The sequence below is a fragment of the Diceros bicornis genome, chromosome 36 (assembly GCF_020826845.1).
Source record: "Diceros bicornis minor isolate mBicDic1 chromosome 36, mDicBic1.mat.cur, whole genome shotgun sequence".
In the NCBI taxonomy this organism is placed as follows: Eukaryota; Metazoa; Chordata; class Mammalia; order Perissodactyla; family Rhinocerotidae; genus Diceros; species Diceros bicornis.
Window position 1 is genome coordinate 28,556,849 of NC_080775.1, and position 7,348 is coordinate 28,564,196.

Sequence of the window (7,348 nt, forward strand, 5' to 3'; positions counted from 1 at the left end):
TTACATGGAGCAAATCTAAGCAGGGTAAGGGGTACAGAGAAGAAAACCCCAAATGCCAGATGTTCCTAAATGATAAATAATTTTCTTCTAAATAGAGGTCATATCCGAAATAAAACCCTCTGAATTATAGACAACCACGAGCCTACTGGACCCAGGTTATTGTGGTCCAAGTTAAGAGGAGCCTTGAAGAAAATCTGTACGTTCACTTCTCAGATCTCTTTTTCTGGAACTATCCAGAAAGTCATGAAACCTACCATCAATTTTTCCATTTATCTTTGGTTGAGGAAAACTGGCCTTACTAGTTGGGGAACAAAGTTCTTTTTAATCATTTCTTCCTTCTTTCCCATCTTGTCACCAACTTGAAAATAGCCTTCCTTTGGCAGATTAAGGCCATCCCTCACATCTCTCAAAAATTACCAAAATAAGAGTATTTTGCTGTTTTGCTTAATTTGTCTGATTGTATCTGAAACTGGATGAGAGCTGAGTTTTCCTCAGAATCTGGTTAACAACGGATAAATATATCTGAAAGTCCTTTGGTGGACTGGGGTAGCAGAGGGATTGGTTTGCTTGAAACCAAGAGTTGATTTTAGCCTTGAGCTGCCTTAAGTCATTTTTTGGAATAAGGCGTGTGGAGGTAAGTTAATAAAGGATTTGGACCCTGGCTCATAACCAGAAGTGGATTCAGAGCTGAGGCCGGGAGGTGAGCCAAGTGTCCTGGGGCACACCACTGTTGACTGTTTGGATAGAAGAGAAAGATCCTGGGAAAAGGCTTGATCTTAAAAGAATTCTTCCCTCAAACACAGGTTTTAAAATTTATAAAGACTAGAATATAGTTCAAATAAAGCACTTCTTATTCTTGCCTCCTAGAAGAACTATGAGTCAGAGATGGGTGCTGCTTGTTTGGGACCACAAAGGAGACAGAGGTTCGCATGGTGGGTAAGCATGGGGCATTCAGAAACCGACTTCTGGGCCCCACACCTAGTTCTGCCCCTCACCAACGTGTGACCTTGAACAAGTCACTTAACCTCTGTGTGCCTCAGTTTCCTTATCTGTAATCTGCAGATAGTAACTTGTCTCGTTGAGTTGTCCCGAGGACTAAAGGGTTAACACATACACTGGCTACAGCTGAAATCAGCTCATCGTAAGCACTAGATAAAGGCTAGCTCTGATTGCTGTTACTGCGGTTATTGTAAAAATCAACTTCTTCATTCTACAGGATGCCCGAGCCCGAATTGCTGGACCTTTAAGTGTGTAATCCACCCCACCTCTTCTTTCTCCTGCCAGAATTCTACCATTCCTGACAAAAGTCTGTTTCTCTTCATCTTAAAGGTCTCCGAGAAAGGAGAGTCCACCAATTCCTCGTTATCTGATCTGTAACAATCCTCCTAGTCAGAAAGTTTTCCTTATAAGTAAATTAACCTCTCTTCTTAAAATTAAAGCCATTTCCTCTCACATAAGCCACTCTAAGAGAGAAGTGCTTTTCTCCTTAAAATAACTCTCCTGTATTTAAATGCTCTATTAAATCCCTTTTCTGGCTTTTCTTCTCCTGAAAAGAATTAGAATCATTTAACTTTTCTCTAGGGCTCATTTCAATTACCTACTCAAATTGTTCTTGTGCTTGCCTTCTTGTTTTCTGTACAACATTCTTAAAAACCAAAGCCACAATTGAAATGAGCAAATTATGACGATTCTTGCTGCTGCCACAGGTGAGGGAGAGATTGCGTCATAACTTTTGCCCATTCTATTCCCATTTGGTCTTGGTATCATACTTGTTTTCATGGCGACAATCAAAGATACTAATGAATGATGCCCACACTTCAACTGAGGGACACTTCTTGACTTTCTTCAGTGTCTCATCACTTTCTTCTATTTGTCATTCACCATTTTCAGCTCTTATGATCTTTTTGAGCCTGTCCAAGGTGCTAGACTCACGTCAAAATTTGGACGCATCCTTAAATCTAATGAGCAAGTGAGCTCCTTGAGGTAGAACATTTGACTTTATCTCCCAGGACTCATTATGACCCCTGGCTCACAATAGATCTTCAAAATATACTGTTACATAAATTTTTAGGACTAAGGTAACATCCCTTGATAGTCTTCCTCTCGACCATATTCCCACACTGACATGGCTGGGAAGTATATAGATAGATGTAACTTCTCTCAAGTGGTGTGTACCCACATGGACATGTGGTTCTTAGATTTTTTTTTTTTACCCAAGTGTTATTTTATCTTAGAGTTGGAAATTCTCCAGAAACATTTGCAAAGCCTCACAAAGGGAAAACTTGATGTGCTTAGGGTCTGGATGCCATTCTCATGAGCTCTTTGGAGAGATATGGAGGGAAAAAGTGGGACATTGTGAAATCAAACCAAAAATTACAATGTCTTATAACTCCAATTTGGTTGGGAATTATTGGTTCAAGTGACACTTTCCACTGGGTCACTGTATCTGAATAGTGTCCTTCAAAGAGAATTACATAGCCATTTGTTAAATATCCATAAGTCAGATTTATTTCCATCTACTCCAATATGTGTCCCTTCCACCCCAGTCAGCTGGCCCTACTCCCTGCTCTTTGCTTAGTCTCATTTCTGTGGCTTTGCTAATACTGTGGTTTTTGTCTTTGCCAGCAATGTCCTGCCCCTTCTCCAGTCTAGGGACATCTAATTAAGCATTTAAATCCACCCTGAGCCCTCCTGTCTCACTCATTAGTCTTTCCTCATTCATATGTGCAAGTTTGTCTTCTCAGTTACTCGTCTTTGAAGGTGAACCAGAGGCTACACTTCTTTTCCCACTCTTAGCTCCCGGCAAAGTGAAGTGCAGAGAAGGAGATCTAGACCAGGGGAACCCAAACCCAGCCAATTTCCAGGATCATCTGGGAAGTCTTAAAAATATCTATTGAGTCAAAATCTCTGGAGGTGAGGCCCAAGAATCTGCTTTTTGTTAAAAGGCTGTAGGAGGTAAGTCTGATGCTAGGTCAAGTTTGAGAATTACCACGATGTGAGAGGAATTTGTGTCAAGTCAAGTTCTTGGTACTTAGATGGTAGAGCTGTTGGAACTTGGGCTTGGTCCCCCAAAACTAAAAGGGCTTTCTTCCTAAGAGGTGGTCCATGAGTCCTTACTATTGGAGTCTGTGGGAACATTTGACTGCTCTGACACTGTATACATTGAGATATTGGCTTTTCATTCCCCAGAGATATTTGTGTATTTACTTATTTTTCTTTCCTAAATACCGCTGCTCTTACCAGTTAATCAATTTTGCAACGAGATGAACAAGGCTTTACTTGACAACTGTCATTTTCCATCCCTCCCTACTTTGGAAGATAGCTCTTGCTTGGCCAACATACAGGATAAATTCTATTTAGCTTAGTGCTTAGTAATGGTTTTGTTCACGACATGCTTGTCCCTTCTCTTGTTCAACCACTGTCATTACCACATTCATTATACTTTTCTAGGCAGTGCCTATTTAAATGTGGTGTTGGGCTAGGCGTCCATGCATTTATTCAGGCATAGTCTAGGCTGCAGGCTCTAACCTTTAGACTCACACAGCCCAGCTTTGCTCAGCTGTTTGCCTGCAGCTGTACTAATCTGTGGTTTGGACTGTTCCATAAGCCTCTAATCTTGGGCCTTGGATATGCTTTAATATGTTGACACGACATATTTTTCTGAATCTGGAGGCATCATATTTTACTTCCCATGTAATCTCCACTTATTTTATTTTGAATTACCAGAATGACACGATGTCAGTATTAATAAAACCATTTATTGAGAACTAATATGTGTAAGGCAATGTATTGGGTAGGTACAGGGGCTTCAAAGATTAATAAGATAAGGTCCTTGCTCTAGAGATGACCATGCTCTAATGGGAGATACAGAATACCATTCATAAAAAAGCAATTTACAAAGCCAGACAGCAGACATCAAGTATCAAATGAATAGCCCAGACACTAACCACCCTCAGGACTTGGAGGAAGCCTTGACCACGGAGTACTTGAAAGCTTCATGGAAAATCTGCTATAACACAGGGCCTGGCTTATAGCTGGTACTCAATAAATACCTGGAATATGAATAAACGAATGATTAGATGATGGTAAGATATGAACTGCACCTTGGAATATAGGTAGAACATACTCAAGAGAGGAAACACACACACACACACAGCTTCTTCACCAATGAGGTACAAACCTGTTTATCAGGGAGTAACATGAGTGAGAAATTTAGGAAAACATACCTCTTGTTAAGGTTAATCTTTGTATTATTGGTGGTAATCATTTATTGAGCAGTGACTAAATTAATAGCATTTACTAAATATTGTTTATTTTCAGTGTATAGATTCAAGACTCGCTGTGTAAATTCATCAATTCACAATATAACATGGAGACAAGGGAGATGCCTATTCAATCAGTTGAACTATGTACAGTAACTACTGATTTACTTTGTAATAAACTAATTTATATTCTACGTCCTTCTGAGACATTTGATATCAAACAAGTTACAAGACTTAAGACAGGAAGCAAAATATAAAGAGGTTGAGGAATGGGGCAGAAAAAAACTAAAAGAAGTTGCACTAGTTGAGTCGTCTTACAGCTTGGGCTAAAAAGAAAGCATGTGAGTGACCTAGAACTAGGAATTAAATAAGTTCACGGGAGAAGAAAGAAGAAACGCTTCTCCCTGCTCCTCATTTCTGAAGAAAACTTTTCATGGGATTATTTCTAACCCTAACCCCTTAGTTAATCGCTGCTATTCCTATTTTTACTACCAGCAGGAGTTCTACTACCAGCTCGCTGGTCAACTTTTTATGTGCCTGGCACCGTGGTAAATTCCATACATGCATTTTAAAAAATTAATCCTACCACTTCCCTGTGACTAGGTCCTATAATTCACCACCTCTTGCAGGCAGCCCATTTTTATGAGCCTTCCCAAAAGCAGCTGGATGCTCTCCATGGGCAGGTCTTCTCCAGCCTGGGAATCAACACGCGGAGAGTGAGCAGATTGCAGCCAACAGGAAGCCTGCTCAATGGTAGATAAGAAGATCCCACTTCAGAGACGACTTTGATCTAGAGAGAGGAGCAGACACACGGGGCCGTGTTCTGTCAAAGCAGCTCAAGGAGACTCAGGAGGAGGTCTCAGGGCTGAACAAGAGAAAAACCATCTCCAGTCGTTGGGGGCACTGGTTTGCTCAACCACCATCTTAGTTGTTTGGAAGCAACCAGAGTGTGGAGGCCAATGCACTGGACTCGGAGTCAAAGAAGGCATTTCCAGCTGTGTAAACCTGAGCAGGTTGTTTCGCACCTCTTCGCTCCAGGTTCTCCGTCTGTTAACAGTGGCAGGAAAGGAGCTCCATCATCTCTTATGCTGATTCCACGGGAATGGATGTGATAGTGTGCGTTAAGTGTTGAAAATGAAAGCTACAGTGTATTATTCAGCCCCAATTTAAAATCCTACATTTCTACATAGGTCCTAAGAATCACTAAAATAAGAAATATGTTGCTCTTCTTAATATTCTTTACCACCTCCATGTGCCCCACCTTTGATGTGCCCCAGGTCCTGGTAGTTGCCTGCCTCTCAGCCCTGCGCGTCCTCTTCTTGTCATCACTTAGTAGTACATGACCTTAGCTAGGAAAGGAAAAGGAAGAGAAGAATTGTTGTACAAACATCCTTATTTTTTTAAAAAAAGGCAATTTTATAAAAAACAATAATCCACCTATCATCGTATCACCTTAACATATCGACTCATCACTCCCCCACGCCACTTCTAGTTTATCTATATGCATTTATGATTTTCACATGGCTGTGATCACAGAGTAGACACATTATCTGGTCCTGCTAGGTCTATTCATTTAACACTGCTATAAACGTTTCCCAAGTTGCTACATCGCCTTCATAATTATTTTTGCTACTGGTTGTAAGCTATTCCATGGAGTAACACTCTCATGATGAAAATCATGATTTCATTACTGGTGGACTTTTGAGTTTATTTTAATAAATATGCCATAATGAATACCTTGCATATATCGCCTTTTGTTCCCCTTAAGAATTAGAGGAAAAAGTGTTTACAATTTTTTTCTAAGAGCCAGGCAAAATTTTCTACATTCCCCACAAGCTGTGTGTTTATCACTTCGCTGACCCATCTCTGCTTTATCTTGCTTTATCCTCATGGGATCTCCTGGTCGGTGAGGTGAGGATTTAGCTGCTATTTCTAATCATGACTTTTTCCATCAACAAGTCTCTTTGCATGCTGTTTCTTGGTCTCTGAAAAGGCCAGAAGAGTTTCGTAGATAGCCTGATAACACTTGGTTCGTGGTGGTCAACTCTGAAGAAATGATCTTGTCTACAGCAGTGAGAGGAATTCTACCCAACAGGTTGAAGGGTCTGTGCACAGTCTCCCTCCAGCCCACGGGCATATGGTGGTTCTTTGACCTACAGCAGAAGTGATATGAAGAGCTCTGTCAATCGGGATCTGACCAGGAAAATGAGACCCACTCGAAGCATTTAAAACAGAGGACATGTAAAACAGTGAGGTGGTGACACAGATGATGGAAAAGCCGAGGGGTGGTGAGGCAGTTGAGAGACCAGCAGTAGCAGGAAGCCACTGATCCCCTAGGCTGAAGCACAGAGCCACAGTCACCTGGAATAAGCTGGGTGCAGGGGGCCTGGCCCGGCAGAGCTGAGGAGGAAGAGGAGATGAGCCCTGCTGGAGATGCTACCTGAGGCAGAAAGGGGGAGCAATACCCTGGCTTCTCCCTCCCTCCCACTGGTACCTCTCCTTGGTTGAACCCAGCGGGAACCCACGTGTCATGAGAGCCTACGACACACAACCTGCGGGGGAAAGCCCCCCCACTATATCTTATGATACAAAGTGAAGTAGGGAAAGGCTGAGGAATGAGCCCAAGGCAAATAAGCCAAGAGTCAGTACAAAACCACATTGCCAAATAGTATTCAAAATGGCACCGAGGCAAGAAGAAAAGTCCTCTGGAGAAGCTGGCCCAGAAAGCAAAAGGGAACTAAATGGTTTAGTTTTAAGCACCCACATCAGCCGTATACATCTGTGTTCTTCATTGCAAATGGTACCTCTAGCTAGCTTGAGCCAAAAGATGATTTGCTGAAGACTATCAGGAGGTCACAGAATCTCTGGGAGACCAGGGTCAGGGGTGGAAGCTGCAGGACCAGCAGCACAGTCCAAGTTACATGGGGGGCTGGCTGTCGCTGCAGAGGTGGGGCCAGGCCCCTGGACTCCCTCAGCAGACGATCTGCACCAAACACCACGACTGGCCCTCCCTGGGGCTGCCTCTGAGAGCTGACGCCTCCCTGCCAAGGGGCACTGACCTCCTGTAGAGTGGATTCAACCTCTTT